The sequence below is a fragment of the Tupaia chinensis genome, unplaced genomic scaffold (assembly GCF_000334495.1).
Source record: "Tupaia chinensis unplaced genomic scaffold, TupChi_1.0 Scaffold000534_1, whole genome shotgun sequence".
In the NCBI taxonomy this organism is placed as follows: domain Eukaryota; kingdom Metazoa; phylum Chordata; class Mammalia; order Scandentia; family Tupaiidae; genus Tupaia; species Tupaia belangeri.
Window position 1 is genome coordinate 317,069 of NW_006160047.1, and position 21,676 is coordinate 338,744.

A 21,676-nucleotide genomic window follows, 5' to 3' on the forward strand; every position below is an offset into this window, starting at 1 on the left:
GGGTGATTTCCCGCTTTCTGTCTCTCTGTCTCTGTCTTTCTGGTGAGCGCATGTGCCCTGTAGCAAAAACCTCTCAAAAAAAATTTTTTTTTCTCTTTCTTTTTTTTATTAAGATTTTTTTCCTTAGGACATGCACTTGCTAGAGAAGAGAGAGACAGTGAGAAGGAAAATGAGAGATCATTGTCAGTGGGGATGGCGGTGCCATAGTCCTCTTTCCTCTTGGTATTTTGAGTATGCAGGCACATTCACCCTGTATGATTTTCAAGTCACCAGGTCTGTATAACTGCAGTAGGTCATGTGGGAGTCCAGCACATCAACCACTAAGGTACCTGCTGGCCCCACAAATTGTCTTTCCACAAATTCTTTTTTATTATTATTTTATTTATATTTATTTATTTATTTATTTATTTTAATTTAACCAGAGAGGGACAGAGTGAAAGAGAAAGAGAGAGAAAGTGAGAAAGCAAGCCACTAGGTCTGGGACTTGAACTGCAGTCAGTCATGTGGGAATCCAGCACCCATAATCACCATGCTACCTGCCGGCCCCTATCTTTTCACAAATTCTAACAATCTATTTTCTAGTGTGAATTTTGTATTTATACATGTTTCATGGATATTGTTATTTCACGTTCCATTGAAAATAAGCCTTTAATGAATAAAATGTTTTCAACTTTATTAAGTAAAACATTCAACATAGTGAAAGAAAATTTTTAAGTTAAAGTGTCATATCAGATTGTATCTATTTGCTAATCAAACATGATTATAAGTGACAGAAGTAGTTTTACATTTTCATTTCCTAACATTATAGTATTTTGAAACAAGAATAAGAAACTAAATAAATTATAGTTATATTAAAATGCATTTTCTGTGAGAGTGAGAAAAACAATTTAGCATTAGTATATGTAATTAATGTCTAAGATTTCACTAAGGAGCTATCCCAGAGAATCATCTTATATTTGACAGTTTTCATTGTTATAATCATTTTATATTTTCTATATTTCAGTCATATTTTATTTTGTCTGGAAAAATATGAGCCTGTCATAAATAGTATATTATTACTTATTTTTAGTGAATTTCTTAACACTCAACTAAAATATTTTTTGTTAATGTGTGTTGGGAACTTAAAATTTTGACAGATGAATACTTTATGCACAAATTATACTTTTTTCTTTAAACCCAGGAGAGATAATGTCATTGATGAATTATTTGCAAATGCAAAGCATATAGAGTCACCAAATTTATATTAGGTCACTCTCCAATAAAAAGCTGCTCTACATATATGAAATTGTATTAGTCATAGGCCAAATATTTAGGTTTCAAATTTTCTCAACAACTTTGAAAACTGTATTAGTTCTTTCTCATAACTAAGATACGAGAGGGACACCTTATTATCAGTCAATAGTCTGCCTTAACATAAATTATGGTGTCTGCTTATAATATTATTTAATAGAAAATATTTTTGACCTGAATATCTTTAATATCTTCTCTTGCTCACATTCTTTTATTAAATTTCTCTATACTTCTATCTGCAAAATACATGTAGTACCTACTGTGTTTTACTAAAAAGAACTTCATTGAAAATGTTATTGTAGGGCTGGCTGGTGGCATGGTGGTTAAGGCAGGTAGATCTCACATGGCCAACTGCATAGTTTGAGTCCCAGATTTGGTGATTTGAAAAAAAAATAATAATAAAAATAAATTGTAAAAAGAAAACATATTGGGGGACCAGCAGGTGGCATGGTGGTTAAGGTTGCTGGACACTCCCACATGGCTGACCGTGGTTCAAGTCCTGGACCTGGTGGCTTGCTTTCTCACTTTCTCTCTCTTTCTGTCTCCCTCTGGTCAAATGAAAAATAAATGAATGCATAAATAAAATAATTCTTAAAAAAAGAAAACATGTTATAGTTTATTTTGCGTTTATTATAGTACTTTCTCAACCTAATGATATGAAAAGTACAACAGCCATCAAATAAGAATCTAGATTTCTCAATGTTTAAAGTTAAGTGTTATGTGGAAAAGGTGACACAAATAATATAAACTAATTCACATTTTTAAGAATGCTACTTCATGTTTCATTTAAATATCACTTTCCTGCCTTTGGAAACTTAAAAATAAATAAATAAATAAATAAATAAACAGTAAAAACCTTAGCTACTTTAAAATAATTTGTGAATTCATAGCTGGAAGAATAGGATATCATTGACAGAAACAAGAGAGTCCTCAATCTCTGAAAACTCTTAACAAACATTTATCCAAGGGCTTATGACATGCCTAATATTATATTTTAGAAAACTGACTCCAGATAATTCCTGAGTTTTTCCTTTTTGCAGAAATGTTTGCACTTGGTTATACTTCTTAAGATTTCTACATTTAGAAATTTACCCAAGTTGACCAGAGCTTTGTATATTAAACAAGAATCTTTTGATGTCAAGTGAATGAAATCTTCTTCAAACTCTCTGAGATAAATTGACACTCACCTTCTTTTCCTTCTTTTTCCTAAAGCATATTCTTCTACAATAAAAATTGAAAACTAAAGCACTGTACTTCCCATATTCCATGCCATGGCTTCAAGGCACAAGGGGGAAAAGAGAGGTCCTTCCAATTAGAGGCACTGAAAGTATATGAGAAGGAGAAAAACTCCATGCTCCTATTAACAATTATTATTTTTTGTTAGCCAGCAAGTTCATGAAGATGTAGAATTTTTTCTGCATCATCATACCACTGTGTCATCTCATCCTTGTGGGCATTAGGAATCAGTCATAGTAGAACAGACAGCCTGGTCTGGTGTGCATGTTCCAGCTCTGATAAGATCAAAAGAAGATTCTAGGGGGACCAGCCAGCAGCATAATGACAACACAACACTGCAGATCCAGGCTGAGTGATATGGGGACATGTTGGGGTGCCCGTCTCTCTCTTGTTTTCTGTCTCTCTATATCTCTCTATCTTCTCACTCTCTTTCTCTGAAGAAATAAACTTTGTATGAGGACCGGCAATTAGCATAATGGCTATGTCGCTGGATTCCCGTGTAGTTGACCGCGGTTCAAGTCCCGGACCCAGTGGCTTAAACTCACACTGGGTGCATGTGTGTGTGTGCCCAAGATCCCGAGAGGAGAAGAGAGGAGAAGGGATTGAGGCGTGGTCATCCCCCCTGTTGGGTGATTTCTTGCTTTCTGTCTCTCTATCTGTCTCTGACTTTCTGGCGAGCGAACATGCCCTATAGCAAAATCCTCTCCAAAAAAATAAAGAAAATTTAAAAAATAAACTTTGTAGGGAGCTGGTGGGAGAAGATTCCAAAGTGAGAAGATTCCTGATCCTGATCCTTGTCCCCAGATTTGTAGCTTTTGCGCATGTTCTTGAAGTAACAGCTATCCTCACTGCATACTTTCTAATGCAGCCCAGGTTATAGCTTCCCGGTCAAAGCAATTCTACAGAGTTCTGGAAGTCTATTCAAAAGCTCCATCTTTTAAGATTTACAATAATTTTGTAAACATTTCACTCACATTTATTTTTTTTTTCTGCCTAAAGTATCTTGTCAGGGTTTTTTTAAATTGTTATTATTTTTTAGTCTCTTTCTTTCACAAGAGAGAGAGACAAAGAGAAAAAGACAGGGTCTCAGGCTATGATCAAGCCTTATCTTGTGAGTTCTGTTTCACTAGTGAATCCTAATTAACATATTGGTATAAGCTACACTGAATTGTACAGAGAACTTACTTGCCTAACATCACTGCAACTCCCTGGCATAAGTGTGACAGGATGGATTTAGAAGTTCAAACTTGAACATTACCCTTTGTCACTATGAATATTCTAAATTCTTTTTCTTATATTTCTGTGGGATCTATGGTGCTGTCTGTAGTAGAGGATGAGGAGTTGTGTTCCCTTGAGAAAGAGATATTTCCTTGTTTTTTTCATATTTCTTGGGTCTCTGTGCTAATTTTTAGTCATCTGATTAAGTACACGCTACTTCCTACTTTTTAAAATAGGTTCTGTAGTGTTAGGAGAAAAGAACAGTTCTTCCCGGGTGTGTTCTTGGAAGGAGAATGTGCAATTCAATCAGAGTAGGGTGTATCTAGCCAGGTTCAGGAGCTTGAATTTTCTAACAACCTCTGAGGATGAAATGTACCTGGAACTGGGCTGCCAGAATAAGTCACAGGCACAGGGCATGCGGGTCAGTGAACTATGGAATCTGGAAGTATTTGGAACCATAGGTCTCTGCTGGGCAGGTGGATGGGGCTTGGAATGACGATGGCGGGGCAATGGGACATGGATTTATTATCTAGACTGAATCGTCAAGTATGTCGGAAGATAGCTGAGGTGGTCCAGCTTCTTATCCTTCCAGTCTGGAGTTCTGTGGCAAAGACCAAATGCTTCTCCTTAGCAACATGAGCAAAAGCCTTCATGAGTTCCATTGTCTCCAGGTCACTTGCCCATCTCCGACTTAATTATTAAGGCTAAAGAAATAAAAATATCCCATTTTCCAGGTCTGTGCATTTTGCACTATTTCTGGTACAGAAACAGTAACAATGATGTACATCAAAAGTATGTAATATGAGAGAAATGGGATTTTCCTCCAGGAAATGTAGGCACCATAATCCCAAGAAGAAGAAACATATGATACAAAACTACAGCAAATTTGCATGGTGTCATTTTTTTTTTTTCAAAATGCAAGCACTTCTGGAAGACATACATTTTTTTTAAGAAATTATTTTATTTAACTTTATTTATTTAGTTAGTTTAACTTGACAAGAGAGAGACAGAGACAGAGAGGGGGGAAGTGAGAAAGCAAGCTGCCATGTCCAAGACTTGAACCACAATCAGCTTTGTGGGAGTCAAGCGTCCTTAACCACCATACCACCTGCTGGCCCTGAAACTTATGATTTTTAAATTATTTACATATTAGTAGGAATTTTCTCAATCAAATTGCTTTCTTTTCAGTTTTAATGAATAATGATTACATGGAAACCATTAATTTAAAAAAAAATTATTAAACTTCTACCATGCTGTAAACTATAATCTCTGCCCTTATTAGTTTTACAAATCAATAATAAAGCAATTGCATAATTCTTTACAAGTAAAAAAGACAAAGTTCTCATAAGTGGAGAGAAAATGCTATTGACATTCAGAAGAAGAAGAATTCCCTTAGTCAGGGTACTTGGGGAAAACTTCATAGAAACATTGATGTCTTAATGCCAGCTCACATGCTAGACTAGATTGAGTGCATGGAGAGGGAAAAAAACAAAGAGGTCAGCAAAGGTAAACGATAAATAAAATTAACAGGATTTACTCAGGGCCAACTCCAGAGAAGCCAGACCCCACATGGTAATGACGGTTTAAATCCCTGGTTTGGGCAGCTAGAAGTACGCTGAGCATGTGGCAAGTGCCCAAGATCCAATGTGCTCGAGGGTTGGAAGAAAGGGATCACTGTCTGACTAGACCTTGTAGAGAAATTTTCACTCTCCCTCAAAGAATAATAATGATTCAAAAAGAATTTATTCAGAAGTTTCTATGGTATTTTATAAGAACCATAATTATTTTTCCATAATTTCATATTTTACGTGGTCCATAGAATAACAACATAAGATTGAGAGAAAGCAATGTCTTCAAAGAGCTGGAGAGAATGATTCAACAGGTCTTGGTGATTTGATGTTGTTGGTTGGTTTTGTAATTTATTTATAGCTAATTCCATTTAGAAAGGATTTGAGGTGGCTGACCTGGCAATTGACTGGAAAGAAGAGCCAAAGATGACATTCAATAAATATTTGTTGAAAATAAATTAATTTACTGAGCATTGGTGAATGGAAGATGGAGATGCCACTGCAGGAGTTTGGCAAGTCAGGAAAGAGTTGACTTGTTGAGATAATAGGAATTGACAGCAAGTTTATGAGAGCAGACACTTCTTTTGTTTCTAACTACATGCAGTGGTTGTATATTTAAGAAAAAAAAAAAAGAAGGAGAAGGACAAAGGAGGACAAAAAGGCAATTTAGTCTTCTTCAGCTGTACAAAACGCACCCATGGAACTTCATTTGTGAATGGAAAGCATGATATCCTGGGCACGGCAGGGCTGAGCAGGACATCTATCTCCCTAAGTAGTCAGATGGTATGTGGAACTAGCTGTGCTCCTGGTATAGTAGGGTCCCCAAATATTCTATCTTTGAAATCAGAGTTGGAACATTACTTTGGGTATTTAGAGTCAAGGGTCTCACATTGCATGCTATAAGAAAATGTCAGAATATTCCTCTTTCCTTCTCTCAAAATACATGTGAATAGTCACTTTTTTTTTTTTTTGGAGAGATTTTCACTGTAGGGCGCGTGCGCTCGCCAGACAGACAGAGAGAGACAGAGAGACAGAAAGCGAGAAATCACCCCCCAGGGGGGATGGTCACGCCGCAATCCCTTCTCCTCCATTCTCCTCTCGGGATCTTGGGCACGCACGCACACGCGCCCGGCGTGAGTTTTAAGCCACCGGGTCCAGGACATGAACCGCGGTCGACTACGTGGGAGTCCAGCGACATAGCCATTACGCTAACTGCTGGTTCCCTGAATAGTCACTTTTCATGATTTTAGACACCCTGATGAGATCATTGAAAAGACCTTCCCAGAGAGCAACCTTGGACTTCCTGTTTGAGAAACAACGGTTACATAATAGTTAAAGCAATTCATTACGTTCTTTAAGTGCCAGAAATATTTCCAATATTCTTGTACTATATATGAAAAGTAGATATCATCTTCACTTTATGGATTAAGAACAAAGGAAGGAAGACAAAAAAGTTAAGAGATTAGTTCAAATTAACAGAACCACAGAAATTTGAGGCATAAAGCAGACATAAGGGCTGTCTAAAATCAATGTTTTCAGCTTTCCCCAGCACGCCTCATGCCTCTGCTTTTCCTCTCAGCAGTAATGCAGAAAGAAAACATCTTTCCTGTACTCCCATAAACAAAATACTTGCCAATCAGTAATTCCATTTGGCCAGAAGAGCATAGGCATTATGTGTCTAAACATAAGTCCCTGGGATCCAGACAACCCTGAATGTACACTTACATTAGGTTGCTTAAGCCTCAGTTTTCTCATCTTCAAAATGGTAAAAAAAAATAATAGTACCATCTTCATATAATTATTATTTTCAGAGCACACATGCTAAGATGTTTAGTACAGTCTCAACTCAGTATGTCCTCTGAAACTAATTGTTAATATTCTTAATAAATTTCATTTGCTGATAAAAGATACTTCTTTTTTTTGAGGGGGGGGGAATAAATCTCCAGTTTTAAATACACTGATTCCTTGAAAATAAGTACCACATTTCCAGCGCTCAGTACTGTTCATTTTAAAAGCAGTAGGAATAAGAGACATTAACCCTGTGTGACCATTTCAAGAGTAGTCTCTTTAACAGCAACAACACTTTGTGGTTTAAATCTTTCATTATTCACTTATATATAGTGAACTTAGAAGGGTACTTCATCCTCCTTGGATCTAAAGACCAAAATGGCTCAGCTGCAGACCGATTAGTATATTCAAGCATTTTCAAGACTGCTGAATGGGATATGTTGAACTGTAGTTGTGTGATTATCTTTATTGATTTCAATAGAAAATATAGTGCTTAACATCAATTAGTGTAGTAGTTTAGTAGTGCAAGGAAGTTTACTCTTCTTTTGAAATTCAGAAGAAATATACAATACAAAACTAGTCCTGTAAGGATCACATTGATACTTTACTAAAACTAGGTATCTCAACAACATCTGTATTCTGTCCCCTAATTTGAACAGATTAGACCGTCACATAACTCAAATGTGTGTTTTCAGTCCTACCTTACTTACAGATTATACTGCAATTACTTACAAACAACTATTGATTACTTTAAAAATAAATAGGGATCCATTACACAGGAGTCTCCATTGTTTCTTTTGTTCAGAAATGTTTTACAGTCTTCTTGTTGAAATAGTGATGCCTTGTGCTAGGGAAATGATAAGCCACTCACTAAAAAATATGGAAGCTTTTAACAAAAAAGCTTAAGTAGAAAACTGGTGGTTAATGGATCCTCAACAATAACAGCCATGAAACTTGGTGAACTTTTCATTCATCCTTTCTATCCATCCACCTAATTTATTTCTATGGGGCACCTATGATCAAAGTTATTTAGGAGAGCTCAGAGAGATATTAAAATGTCAACAAAATTAATAAGGAAAGAGGATTTCACCCTGTAGGTATTTGGCCAGAGCCATATTGAGGATGTATTAGGGTTAATAATACAGTGTTTAAAATGTACCTTGAGCTCCTTGGAAGAGAGTCAGTACAAAAATTTAAAGGTTAAAACTCTGTACTTATCTTGCCTTTATTTTGAAACATAGGTGACATTTGGCTCATAGGTTGCTTTCAACAACTTCATGGCCATAATGTTCAAGGTCTAGCAGACATTTCTGGCTACAATCATCCCTCAGTATCTTCCCCCTCCATCAAAATCTTGGATGTTCAAATCCCTTAAATAAACAGCAGTATTTGTAAGCTATACACATCCTCTAGTACACATTAAATAATCTCTAGAGATTTTATAACTCTAATACAATGTAAATGCTCCATCATAGTTGTTATACTGTGTTGTTTAAAGAAAAATGCCAACAACAACAACAAAACCTGTACATGTTCAGTGCTGATGCAACTAGTTGTTTTTCTATTTAATCTGCAGACGCAAAACCACAGATATGAGGGATGACTGTTACAGAAGAATGGCAATCTGAAGATTGTCCTTCAACCGTCCAGTGTCAAAACAAAGCTATTCATAGAGACAAGAGGAGGAGCAAACTGTATAGTTTCACTTCTCATGGAGACCATGATCTAAAGCAGAATCACATTTAAAAATGGCCTTTCTCATCCCTTCTGCTAAGTCCAAATCATAAGGTCCATGATCAGCAGTGTAGTGAGTAATTAAGAGCACACAGATCAATGTTGAAAATACAGAATTTCTTAATCTTAAGACTCTGATAAAAATGTGTTTAATTTTGGTATGGTATCAGAAATATTCAGATTTTGAAAGCAAAACTCTTAATCAGCTCCTGTATTTACCCTCCTGCATTATACATGCTATACTTTGATTTTCTAAAGTGGTATTTATTGAAAGTTAGCAAGACAGTGTCCTTGCTACTGATCGTTGTCTCCAACCCTGTGAACTCACTGAAAGCTTTGTCTTTAATAACCTGCAGACAATTAAGCCATACATGCAAGAATGAAGGTCAAATGTGGTGTAACCAATGAAAGAATTGGTGAGTTCTAGGGTAATACTCACAGACATAGAGAATAATATTCTTCAAATTTAATTCTCCCACATTCCTTTAATAGAAGTCAGAATAAAATTTATCAGCCTTCTGTGCAATTCCATCAAGTAGAATAAACATAGTATTATATAAATAATAATTTCATGAGGGTTTAGCCACATGGAGTCTTGGAGCAACATTGTTCTGATTTTCCATTTAAAAATAACAGAATGTCCTTGATTAAATAGGGTAGATAATGTCATAGATATACAAGTAAGGCATCTCATTCATTCATTCATTCAGTTGCTCAGGCATTCAGTCAACACATATTTGCATTCAACAAATACATTACATATTCATCTATTCTGATAACAGAGGAGGGTTTTGTTCCAAAGAAGATTGAATTTTCATGAAAAACCTAAGTTTATTCTTTTGTCTGCTTCTTTACTTTTAGGTAATAAGACTAATCTATAAAAATATTGTTAATTTTGAGAAATTTTACATATTTTTAAGTGCCTGGAAATTCCAAATGTTATTTCTTTTTTAATTATTTATTTTATTTATTATTACTTTCTTTTTTAATTTGCACTAGGGCATGTACACTCACCAGAGAAAGACAGAAAGAAAGAGAGACAGAGACAGAGAAAGTGAGAAAGCAAGCTGCCAGGACTTGAACCACAGTTGGCCATGTGAGAGTCCAGTGCCTTAACTACCATGCTATCTGCTGGTTCCCCCAAATATTATTTCTAAGATTTTCTTTTTAGTTTGTTTTTAAGAAAGACTTTTTGCTATAGGGCATGTGTGCTCACCAGAGAGACAGAAAGCAAAAAATCGCCCCCAGGGCGGATGACTATTCTGCAATTCCTTCTCCTCCATTCTCCTGTTGGGATTTTTGGCACACCTGCATGTGCACCCAGCCTAAGTTTCAAGCCTTGGGGTCCAGGACTTGAACCCTGAGCGACCATGTGGGAGTCCAGTGACATAATCATTATGCCATCTACCAGTCTCTATTTACCATTCTTATTTCAAAAAAATTAGTTTTAATTTGATTTGCCCCACCTTTTTTGTTTGTTCATTTCGCATGTCATAGTAATGACATGTTAGAGGGTGTTGTTGGTAGTAATGAAGATTTCTCCAAACTCTCTTATATCAAGCCATGACCAAAGATCAATTGTCACAGCATGACCATAACTGAACTATACACATGGATTTTACTAGTAATTCCTGTTTTGCTATCCACTTATATTTCAAAATTTGGTAACTTGGGCAGTCCTCCACTGCTTGATGTCAGGCCATCTTCAGGGTCAACCTTGAAGTGTTTACCCAGGCTAACAGGCCTAGGTAGGAATAACTAGAAGTCCTGATTTTTGTTTAGGAATGACTAGATGGAGTTTGATGTTTAGAAAGCATTGCCCTACTATGGAAAAATCCATAAAAATCATTTTATTATATGCTGCTCTAGGAGCTACATCTTGGTGAAGTTCAAAGTAAGTCCTATTTTTTTTTTTTTCATAAAATTGTGGAGGACACTAAGAAGCAAAGTTCATCCTATTCTTTAGTTCAGGAGGTGTGGCAGAACTCTGGAATGTAAGGTTGCTCAAAAACATCTGCAATTGCCAACAGTTAGCTTATGGGAATAAGACCTTTTTTGTTTAAGTGATTAGATTCTCTGAGCTTCAAAGAGAGTTGCGGCATCTTAATTACTTGGAATATAACTACTCCAGTTAAAAACAAAATATTCAAGGTGAAAACACACAGTAGAATTAAGCAGTATTATTTCAACCTTGAAATGAAGCTTTATCTTATCGCTATATTACCCTGTAATGGAAAACTGAACTTGTGTTAATCAGTATTCCTGATTACAAATAGGGGAATTGTGGGGATTTTTCAGAGCCTTCCTTTTATTGTAAATGAAATGTCATGACCATGATTTAGATAGGAATACTTTGCAGAGGATAAAAGGCTTTTAAAATTCTGATAAACACAAACTAAGTTCTGAGATTTATAACTTATTGAACTTTTTATGCATAAAACATTTAGGTTAATTCATTTAAATAAATGATTGGATTGTTCGGCTGTCATTGCCTCAGATGTACCTGCTTGGTCTTTCTTTTCTATAGAGTACATTTAATGATTAGCTGAGTATATTTGAATGCAATTTGTCTTGACTAAGAAAAATCTGAAGATAAGGTAGTTGTAAACAACTAACTAAATAAATAAAGCTATAACAATGCAAAGGACAGACACAAAGCTGAGGATTGAATAGATGGGAGAGTTGCAAGTACTGAATACTGATTTGAGACTCCAGTTCACAGTAAGTATATCTGCCTATCTTAGGTGTTTGTTTTGTATTTTTAGCCAGAATGTGGAAAACAAAATAAAACTCATCAATATCTTTATCATTTTTAGTGTAGAATGGCCTCCACTGTGTCTAGCAACCTTTTTACATGATGATGACATCCCAGTCTCAGGGCAACGGAGGCAGAGTTTCCTCATGATTTCAGAGCACACCATTCCAAATGGCATCTTCGTCTGTAAATGCCAGGCCCATTTTATAGCTGGAATGACTTAGTGCACACCTGAGTTGTTCCTTGTGATTCAGTGGTGGGGGGTGGGGGGAGGAAGAAAAGAAAACCTTCATAGTTCAGTACAATTCCAGAGCAGCTCAAATGGCTCAAGGGGATACCATCTCAAGGCAACTCACAGTTTCACTGAAAGAAGTAAAACAGGAAGTGAGACTTTGCTCAGAATAAGACCTACAATCATGCTTTCCAAAATTCCTTCAAAGTAAGAATCGTGCTAGTTTTGATGAAGACTGAGACCCATTTCCTCGGTATGTGCCAAAGGTCACCCTTTTACTGAGAGCTCTAACAACTGGAGAACCACCATGGATTCTGAGAGTTTGTGCTAATGGTTATAAGAAATCCAGGCATGCATACTTACTTCTTCAGGAAATCTTCTGTCTTATAACCTCTGTCAATGTTTATGTCCTTGGGCTGAATACTCAGCGTTTATAAATATCAATATATTTCATTGTATTCAGTTATATTAGAGAAAGATTTATACAAACTGAAGAGAAACTAGAGCATGAGAATTACAAGAGTAATGCACCATGGACCAAAGTTCCTGAGAATTAAAAATAGAATTATTGCAAATCTATAAATGTGGAAGACAAAAGAAAACAGGTTTAAACTAAATCGTGATCTGCATTAGGGTTTTAAAAATCACTTTTTTCTCCTGTATATTAATTGTTTCCAGAAGAAAAAGAAGTAAGAATGATTCTTACATATTGAAATAGAGTTAGAAAATGCATTAAAATGATTATTTTCTTTTTGTTTATAGACAAAATGTATAAAGTAGTGAAGTGCTGACAAAGGAATTTTATGGAGTTCAATGCTCTGAATTAGATCCTACTCAAAAGCAGACCTGCTCTTCTGGCAGGAGCCTTACAAAAGAAAAAGAAGAAAGAAAGAAAGGGAAAAAGGGAAAAGAAAGAAAGAAAAAGCCCCCTCTCCCTTTTATTCCTATAGAAATTCTTTGCTTTCTGACTTTTTACCCTGTTGCCTATCTCCCTTGCTAGCTATTTTGAGTTAGTTATATAGCTTAATTTGATCATGCTTAGCACAGTGAGAGATCAGATTAATCTGGTTTCCTCCTTTTGGATCATTTACTGCAAAATGTTCTAGATCCTACTAAATTGTAGAATTCCTCTGACAATCACACACACAAGGAACATCATTCCATTTGTCTTCATTGTTAAACTCTCTTAGAAATATTTGAGCAGGAAACATGTGAACTGGGAGATCAAATGTTTTCTGTGAAATAATTAGCTCTCAGTCCTGTGGAATGATTTTAATATGCTTTGGATAACCCATACATCACCTAAAGAGATAAAGAAAGACATATACATACATATACAAACATATATGTGTGCACACACACACAGAATAACCTTGTACTCTGGTTAAATAAATTAAACTCTTTTAAGACTAAAATTTATGGGACCAGCAGTTAGCATAATGGCTATGTCGCTGGACTCCCATATAGTCAACCACAGTTTGTGTCCCAGACCCAGTGGCTTAAAACACGCCGGGTGTGTGTGCATGCGTGCTCAAGATCCCAAGAGGAGAATGGAGGAGAAGGGATTGCAGCGTGGCCATCCACCCTGGGGGAAGATTTCTCGCTTTCAATCCCTCTGTCTCTTGCTGTCAGTCTGGCGAGCACTCACGCCCTATAGCAAAAACCTCTCAAAAAAAACAAAAACAAAAAAACTAAAATTTATAATGTTTTCTGTATTCTACATTTTTACCTTTTAGATGACTCATCTTGCTCTGAAATTTTGAATTTTGTTCCAAAATTGTTTCTATGAATAAATAAGATATATTGATATCATTCGTTCATTTGACAAATATCTAGATATTTGAATTTGTTGAATTTTTCCTTTTATCTGTTTGCAGTATGTTTGGTGCTTAAAAATGCATGTGTGTGTGTTTGTGTGCACGCACGTGTGTGTGTGTGCACGCACACATGTATATTCTGTCTCTCCAGTGAGTAAACGCATTAAAGCTCTTGAGAATTGTTTCCACTTGATATAAAACATATTCATGCAGTTTTATTCCAGAGTAACTCCTCAGAAGCTATCAATAACTCAGCATAGACCAGGATGAACATGACTTCAAAAGTTAAAATATTTCAACATTATGCTAGCCAATTCAAGTAATGTAAAAGTTTACTGTTACTGTATGTTTTTACATCAAATTTTTCTTATTACAAACTAATTCCTACTACGTGAGCGAAAAGCATGGAGACCCTGGTGTGGTGGTATATGCTTGCTGGTACTGCTGTCTGGGATACGGGAGACTGGGGTACAATTTCACTCCTTAAAAGGCTGGGCACGGTGAAATGCTGCTGTGGTCCCAGCTACTCTGAAAGCTGAGGCAGGAGAATCACAAATAACAAGGCCCTGCCTGTATGTGTGTGTGTGTATCTGCCCCTCCTTCCAGGTGAAGTCTGTATTTTATTAGCTTCTAGCGCTGCGTCTTTTCTAAAGCCAGCCTGGAGCTAGGATTCCCTGCAGTGGGACATCTCTGAACACATTAGCAGTATGTATGTGTGTACACACACACACACACACGCATATATATATATTATATATTATATAAAAATATTCACCCAGATGGCAACTTAATAGTCAGAAATTTGTATATATATGTATGTATCTGATAGGACTGGCCAGTTGCACAGAGATAGAACCTGATACGCTACAAAGCTGACCCATGAGAGAAGCTTTCAGGTTCTCATCTAGAGGCTTGGAATTTGCTGGGTACATGTGTGCTTATGATCCAGGACTGGCTGAGGCTTGGGGTAGATTATGATGACAAGACCTGGTTTGGGTAGTCTCTCTTCCTCTCTCTGTCTCTCACTAGGAAGAAATAAATAAACTTTTAAAATACACATTATATATACATACACATGCACACATATGGAAAAGCAAGAGAAAATAGAAATAGCTAGAATCCTGCTGCCATCACTGTTGGCATTTTGGGCATGCTTTCTCCTATTCATTTCTTTAAAATATTGACAGCTTTTCTTTATTACAACTATTCTGGGCACCCAGTACATAGAAGAGCAACAACGTTCTTCTCAGGAGACTTGAGGACTCTCAGCATTAAGTTTTGGCATACGGCATCATGCCACATCTTCTCTAGGCTTGCTAGGTTTTCTCTGAGTCACCTGACTTTCCATGCCCTTACGATTTGCCTAAATTGACAAGTGGTTCGTCTGACAAACTACCCTGTGTCATCCAAGTCATGAGAGAAGGCTAATGAGGAAGGCTTCTGTGCCCCTGTTTCCAGGTGAAGTCTGTATTTTACAAGCTTCTAGCACTGCGTCTTTTCTAGTGCCAGCCTGGAGCTAGGATTCCCTGCAGCGGGACATCTCTGAACACGTTAGCAGTATTTATTGAGCTCCCACAGGGTGTGAAACCCTGTGCTAGGATCCTGTGGTACTTATGAAGAACATTCACCCAGATGGCACTCTCATTTCACCCAGATGGCAGTGTGATACTCAGAAATTTGTACTTCCATGTCAGTAAAAAGACAAAGGTAGAAAGGTCCAGGGAGTAGCACATAGAACTGTGGAGTTAGCATCAAACATATTTGCATTCGAATCCTCTTTTAGGACATTCCAACTCTGGGACAGTAGTAGGATTACTGAGATTTTCAGAGCCTCAGTTTCCTACCTTTGAAGAGCAGAAGCTGTAACACTGTTACCACAATAGACAGTACTTACTGAATGCTCACCATGTTTCAGGTATGCTTTTTGGTACTTTGTACATTTTAACACCATTTCTTAAAAAAAAAAAAAAAAAAAGAATTTCTGCACTTCTTGGAGAGTGAAAGAGAGCAAAAGTGAGAACACATCCCCCAGTGAGGATGGCCCTGACACAATTCCTTCTCCATTTTCCCCTCAAAATTTTGAAGTTTGAGCCTGCACACACACACCTGATATGTTCCTCAAGTCACAGAGTTTGGGATTCAAATCACGCTGTCGGTCATATGGGATCCAGACATCTTAATCACAGTGCCACTGGCTGGCCCTGCGTTATTTCTTATAACAGATCTGAGACGTGAACTTAATCTCTCCATTTTACAAATAATGTAATTGAGACAGAGGATTAAATAGCCAGTCCATGGTCACACAACTAACAAGTGAAGGAGCCAGGGTTTTATCCTAGACAGTCTGAATCTAACTGGATTATTAAATCCCATTCTGTACTACCTATGTGGGAGTTAAGTAAAATAACATATATAAGCTATCTACAAATGTGCCTAGCTATAACTTGTACTACCCTCTGACTACCTGATGAACAGAGAAGTCTGGAAAAGAGAAGGGTTTACTTAAAAGTGGGATTTGACTTACAACTCAACAGAGAAAAAGGCAATGAAAGGTTTATTTATTTATTTATTTATTTATTTATTTTTGAGAGGCAAAGAATATTTTCTTAAATTTTACCAAACTTCTCTGGATGTGAAATTCTTCTTTCCTCTCAGAATACTTTAATGCTATTCCAAAACAGGTTCATGTTATCCTCCAAATTATTCTATTGAGAGTTTTGAGGGTAAAATCAGAAGTAAGGTCATTTCTTAGAAATAGTGTAGCTGACATACACAGTTTTCAACCTAGATCTTAGAATACAATGTTTTCTACAAAATATACAAAGGCAAGAACCATTATTTTATTTTCATTGTCTTCATCAGGAATGTTAATTTATTTAATAATTTTATATTAACATGATCAATATTAAATCCATAATCATAAGTATCTATTATATACCAGAAATAGTACTAAGCCATAAGAATTTAAAAACTGGGACCAGCAGATGGCATAATGGGTACATTAGTAGACTCCAACTTAGCCAACCATGATTCAAGTCCCAGACCCAGCGGCTTAAAACGCACTCTGGGCACATGTGTGTATGTGCCTAAAATCCCAAGAGGAGGATAGAGGAGAAGGGATTGCAGTGTAATTTCTTACTTTCTGTCTCTCTGTCTCTCTATCTCTCCAGGGAGCACATGTGCCCTATACCAAAAATCTCTCATTAAAATCACCCCCAGGGGGCATGGTCATGCCGCAATCCCTTCTCCTCCATTCTCCTCTTGGGATCTTGGGCACACATGAACATGCGCCTGGCATGAATTTTAAGCCACCTGGTCCGGGATGCGAACCACAGTCGACTACATGGGAGTCCAGCAACTTAGCCATTATGCTAACTGCTGGTTCCTCATTTATTCATATTCTATCACCATAGGTATACTTACAATTTTACTGGTTGGTGTCCTCTCCCTTCTTAGGTCAAGATTATCCCAAGTGTCTTGAGGATATCAGGTCCTACTCCCTACTCTTAGATCATGATCATTGCAAGAACCTGGTATCTCCTGGGCTTTGTCACATGATGGTCCTCTAGCCATAAAATTTTGTTCAGAGGTTGAAGGGTGCATTTCTCCTACCCAATCTGATTGAACCTCAGGTGTTTGCTGAGAATTCTGAGACAAAGACATTGATTCTGTCACACTAGTTGACTTCATGTAAACACAAAGTCCCTGGAGCTTCCAGAAAACATATTTTCAACCAACCTTAGGATACTCCCCAGCTTTCATTGGTACTCAGCTACTTAGCCACAAGGATCAATCAGTTATCTGATTTGCCATTGTTTTTGGTTTGGGTTTTTGTTTTGATTTTCTTTTTTTCCTGATGTGCTTGTTAAGAAGAAATATAAGAATTAGGCAAATGTCAAAGCATCTTTGGAAGTTATGGAATGGTTCCACCAGATGTAGCACTTTGCTGACAAAGGCTAATTAATAAATTCCTGGACTGAGTCATTGAGAATATTTTTAAAGACATTGTACTATTTCTGCTATTGTCATAATAGCCTATAAAATACTGAGTATATTAAGAAGAATAGTAATCATAGAGATGAAAAAAGTATTTCTTCTCCATTTCTTCCATCTTCCACCTTCATCCCCCTCATGTGCTTCATCCCATTCAAACTAAAGCTTTTGCTCTTCTTCAAATATGCCAGACATATTCTTATCTTGGGGCATCTGCATTGGCTCTTCCTTTTATCTAGTGGAAACTAAGTTGATGATACTCTTAGTTTTTATTCCTCTAAATAATTCTCTTTTTTACCTTCCTAAAGTCTTCACTATCTCTTTTCTATAAAGTTTTTCCTAATACTCCACTTAAAATGTCATACATTCCCCTCCAAATCAGCAATTTCTACTCCTTCTCTGCTTTCTATGTTCTATAGCATTTATCATCATTTAACATGTTATGTGTTTTATTTATTTGTTTACAGTCTGTTTCCACCTCTGGAATGTAACCTTTATGATAGCAGTTTTTATTTTGTTCCCAGCTGTATCTTCAGTGCCTCACAGTCTCTGCACTTACCAGCTGATAATACACATTTGCTCAACAAAGGAATCTGACCTTGTACCAAAACAGGATTATATGTATTCCTTGTTGTCACACTCCAAGAAAGTATGGAAAAGAAAAATTTAGCCCATAGATAGATATATTTACATGTGAGAAATGATGAAAATAATTAATACTGAGAAGGGTTATGATTAAAATATGAAGTGCTTAGAATAAGAAAACACTCCTTCAAGTTTAAAAAAAAATAGCATGCATTATTTGTTGTGAGTAATGAATCAAGACTATAGATAGGAGACTGTAAATTACTGTGAGGAAGTGTCTGAAAGGTGCAATTCTTGTGTGAATAGAGGCTAGTTTAATGGGGCAAAGCCTGAACATTTGCATCTGCCTCAAGTCTTTTCAGTGGTGAACCAGGACCTTCAAGGAGAAAAGACTGCGAATCACCTACTCTGTAGATGGCTCAGAGGAGAATTAATCAAGACTATAGATAGGAGACTGTAAATTACTGTGAGGAAGTGTCTGAAAGGTGCAATTCTTGTGTGAATAGAGACTAGTTTAATGGGGCAAAGCCTGAACATTTGCATCTGCCTCAAGTCTTTTCAGTGGTGAACCAGGACCTTCAAGGAGAAAAGACTGCGAATCACCTACTCTGTAGATGGCTCAGAGGAGCAGTGACATTTGGATTAGCCCCACTCTTAGAAATAAAATCACAGGACAGAATTCAAAGGGAAGTTTCTGATTCCTGCCTTCAGAAGAGAGTCAAAAACCATCAACAAGGGAATAAGACTGTAAGAACTTTGTAAGCGTCTGTAACCTTCCTCACTTTCCCACGGTTGTTATTTTTATCTCTTCAATATTTTTCCCAGAGGAATTAGCAGTAAAACCCTTAAAACAAAAGTGGTCTGTGCATCTCTGTCAGAGGTAGGTAAATTAAGGGTCAAACTGGCAAGACTTCATAAGCTTCTGCCTTCCTTCTTGGTGGATAACAAAACCCCAAAAGATAGAATGGGCGGCAGTGGTTATCAGAAAAAGGCTGATTCTTGGCAGTTCACAGAAAGGAGGAAGAGAAAAGTCTGGTATGAGACAGACTCTCAGCTAAACTGTACACATGCCTTTCAGATCTTCAACATTTAGAAATGTGTCTCCTCTAACACATAAAAAGTTCATCTATAAACTGGTATAAAAACGGTTTAATGCAAAAACAATTTAATTACAGTTTTACGGTGTAACTCATTTATGATGGGTATTTTAATCAAATGAGTGATTTTGGGGATCCTTTGGGGAATGTTATAGTATTTTTCAAGTCTCAAAATATACCTTAGTGAGCATCAGATGCTAGATCATAGATTGGATAGATGATTAATAAGTTTGACCCAGTATGACACCTAAGACCTCTATGGTTGTGTTGAACAACTGCTTTTAAATGAATACGCAATAGAAATACAGGTTAGTATTTCTATTGGTAGGGGGAAATGTTTCTTTTTTAAAAAAAATATTTATTTTATTCATTGTTATTATTATTATTTAAAATTTGGCTAGAGAGAGAAAGAGAAAGTGAGAAAGCAAGCTGCCAGGTCTCTGATTCCAACTGTGGTTGGCCATGTGGGAATCTAGCAACTTAACTACCAGGCCACCTGCCTGCCCTAGAAGGAAATGTTTCTAAACAGGAGAAAAAATTTCAAAAATATCTGATAGTCAAATTTTTCAATGTTGCCTCTATTAATGTTGAGAAAGACATGAAAAACTACAATGTTATTGTTCTTTGTCTAATTTAGAAAACATTAATGATGCATCTCTACATAATACTAGAGCAGTGGTTCTATCCATCTGGAGCAATTCTGTCTTCTTGGCCATGTGACAATGCCTGGAAACATTCTGTCTTTCAAGACCTAAGGGAATACTATTAGAAGGTAATGGGTAGAGACCAGGTTTGCTGCTAAACATCCTGCAATTGCACGAAAATGGTAGTGTTGCAGGGAAGTTCCCCACAGCAAACAAGTAGGCAGTTCAAAATGTCAAGAGTGCTACAACTGAGTAATGTTTCTCGTAGAGCATTAGGCAGAGAACTTAACAAAAATACATCAAAACAAAAGTAAAAACTTTCATATAACTAGTAAGTTTAAATTATAACTTTTATTGTAACTTTTACCATTCAGAGAAATTTTCCTTTAAAAGACATCAGAAAAATAATGCAGTTGTTTTAAGACTGTGAATGTGTGTGTGTGTGTGTGTGTGTGTGTGTGTGTGATTTTTTTTAGAATTGTTATACAGTTGAACTGCTGAAACTTGTTCACTGAAACATTTTGACTTGCATTAATACTTTACATCTCCACATTTATAATAAAACTCCATACACAAATGAAAATGGAAAAACTGCCAATACTGGATTTCTGTCCTCTATTTTCCACTCACAATCATATACTTAGGTACCTTTGAGCCCACGGTTAAAATATATATATATATATATACATACACAACTATATAACAGAAAGAAGAGAAAAAAAATTTTAAGAATGAAATGTTTCCCATCATTGTTACACATTTGGCATGGATAGCACACAGGCCGTATTTTCAAAAAGGCCAACCAAATAGGCTTCACTTGCCTCCTGCAAAGCACCAATAGCTGCGTTCTGGAACTGCAGATCTGTTTTGAAGTGCTAAGCAATTTCTCGCACAAGACGCTGGAAAGGAAGTTTACGAATCAGAAGTTCGGTGGATTTCTGATAACGTCTAATTTCTGATAACGTCTAATGTCATAGAGTGCCACAGTACAGGGCCTGTAACAATGAGGTTTCTTCACCTCTCCGTAGAGGGCGCACTCTTGCGAGCGACTTTTTGTGGCCAGTTGCTTCCTGGGTGCTTTACCACCGGTGAATTTGGCGGCTGTCTGCTTTGTAGGAGCCATGGTATAGAGACCTCCTCACTTACTCAGCTTCTTCAACTGGAGCCCCACGAGTTAGAGGCTGCTCTGGCATTGGGGAGCGATGGAGCCGCGGGGTTGGCTGCGAGCAAAATTTATGACTTAGTACTTAATAACTGGACAGTATTTAAGTACAAGATTCCCACCCCGCACCCCCCAACTCTGTTGCTGTATTTTCCTTTCTCCTTCATTATTAGACAAATAATTCTGAGTGACTTGACAGCACTCAATTGTGTTCTATCTGCTGGCATTCACATCTTGATAACACATTGCAGATGACCCACAGCCTGCAGAACAAAACTTTGCTCTCATGTAAGCCTTTCAGTAAACAATTGTGTCTACTGACTTCTTCGATGAAAAATACCAGAGAAAACATGGATAGCAAACAGAGAAGCAAACAAAGATGTGAATAAGCGAGGTCTCATTTGGACCTGTTGTTTCGTTTTGGAATACGTCTTCCATAAAGTGATGAGATGTCCCATATGGCCGGCCAGACACATTCCTTGAATGATGAGACAGGTCCCCAACAATAGTGAAGTGTTCTATCAATCCCTGAGTGAGGTAACCATATACACATGCAA

At 36.9% G+C, this 21,676-nt stretch overlaps 1 pseudogene; it reads right to left on the reverse strand.

Annotated features, from left to right (window-relative positions):
- LOC102499088 (histone H3.3C-like) overlaps window positions 1–21,080 on the reverse strand; it is an 83,415-nt pseudogene extending 62,335 nt beyond the window's left edge.
- Window positions 21,081–21,676: the final 596 nt, after the last annotated feature.